The sequence below is a fragment of the Lygodium microphyllum genome, chromosome 11 (assembly GCF_053477565.2).
Source record: "Lygodium microphyllum isolate KBCC chromosome 11, Lygodium_microphyllum_v1.1.10, whole genome shotgun sequence".
Taxonomy (NCBI): Eukaryota; Viridiplantae; Streptophyta; class Polypodiopsida; order Schizaeales; family Lygodiaceae; genus Lygodium; species Lygodium microphyllum.
Genome location: NC_141145.1, coordinates 138,630,953 through 138,632,989, shown reverse-complemented (window position 1 = coordinate 138,632,989; position 2,037 = coordinate 138,630,953).

Here is a 2,037-nt window from a genome sequence, read left to right as displayed (position 1 = left end):
AAAAGTGGTTGTCAGGGCTATGACATCAGATCACGGTTCTGAGGCAAGAAAAGCACATTCACATGGAAAACTGGCTAATTTACGCAAAATGCGTCAAAAATTAATAACTCAAAAACCGTGTACCGAAATAGGGGTAGGTAAAAAGGAAAAATGGTCAGTTCAGAGGGAGGAACAAGGCTATAAGGTTGGATTTGGACTACGGTAAACATAGGATGCAGTCACATGGCAGGTCCTCAAAATCAAGGAATAACGGAAAACTGCAAGGGAACAGTCCCAAGGGTGGGTGAAAAATGAACGATCGGATGGAAAGGGACCCTATCAGGGTAACAGCAAGACATGGCATAGAGGCATTAGCAGGTTGAGGCATATTCAGAAGGGTATGCACTGTAGACGCACAGGGACGTGTTCCCACACTTAAGACCTTAATGGATAGGGTTAACCGAGCAATATGGACCTAGGACCACGCCACAGACCATCCACTAACTTCCCCACACTTAAAACATGACCGTCACGGAGAAACAGAAGTTGGATGATGATGGATATTGCACTCAACGCACAGTCACTCAAATGGAATGAAAGAACTGTCACTCGCCCCATGACTAATATCACTCGAGGAAGAATGATTGAAACCCATATCTCATACCCGGTTTAGAAATCAACAGGGGAATGGTGCAGAAGGAGTATGCCAGGGTGCACAGTTGATGGTGCATTAGTGCGTCCAACCCGTCTGGCATAGGTGCAAGGAGGAAGGCAAGGGAGCCTTAGAGTGCAGTGTACAGAACAAGGTGATGTGTCTTGTGATGACGGCAAAGACCCATCCCATGGGTGCATAGGGAAACGGGAACATACCTGACTCTAAATGTCGTAACGTCCCTCAATCTCACCTCTCGGTAATTGATTGAAGAAACTCCAGTCACACTCAACCCACCCTCTATCTCACGCTCGGTTGATAGATACAGGAGGGCAGCCTTTTCCTGAAACCCATTAATGTAATCCTCACAGTCACATGTGCAAAGGTTGTATGCCTCATGCACATTTGATGGTGCAACTGTGCATCCTGCCCTGTGCCGGCAGGCGGTGCGAGAAGGAAGGACATGGAGCCTTATAGTGCAGTGCACAAAAACAAATCGTGCTTTGTGCATTGAGAAGCCCATCCCGTGCGTGCAACACTTTATTCACACTCCTCACCTCTCATTTGATTTGAAGGGAAAAGACTGGTCACTCGCCCCCACCCTCTGTCTCACTCGCTGTGGATAATTACAGAGGGCAACCCATACTCACGTCCCCATCCGGTTAGGATGAAAACTCATGTCAATCGATTGTCTGTCGATGAAGATCGCGTCGTCAGTTGTTGAAGAGGCGTACCAAGGGAGGTAGCCATCAAATCGAATGTTGTGTTGGATAAGAGATCACGGCTGGAAGGGGGGTTTGAGGGGACAGAGGGTTGTGTCCACCTCATCAGAAGTGGCTGAAGAAAGGCTATCAGAAGTAGCATCATAAGAAGTACAGTGCCGCGCCAACGAGGGAAAGGATCAGATGACCATGATTGTCAAGATCCCCAAGGAGGGAAGTACTTCTTCAGGCGATATCCATTAATCAGGAAGGGATCATCAGAGGCATCAACGGTCTGCACTTGGACAGAGCCATTAGGATTGACGGCAAGTACCTTATATGGGCCCATCCACCGCTGTTAGAGCTTGCCAGGAAACTTGCCAAATCGTGAATCATAGGTGAGGACCAAATCACCTTCTTTGAACTCCTTGTGCTTGATGAAGCTGTCATGGTAAGCCTTACGTCGAGCTTGCGTGGCTTCCATGCACTGTAGAGCCATCCTGCGAATTTCGTCCAAACATTCCAGGTGCAGGAGACGACGTTGCAGTGAATCATCGTCCCCCAAACGCTCTTTGATAGCCACTCTCAAAGAGGGTAATTCCAGTTCAACAGGGAAAACAGCTTCTGTACCATACACCAACTGGAAGGGTGTCTGTCCTGTTGCTGCTTTATGGGAGGTTTTGTACGCCCAGAGGACCCCTGTAA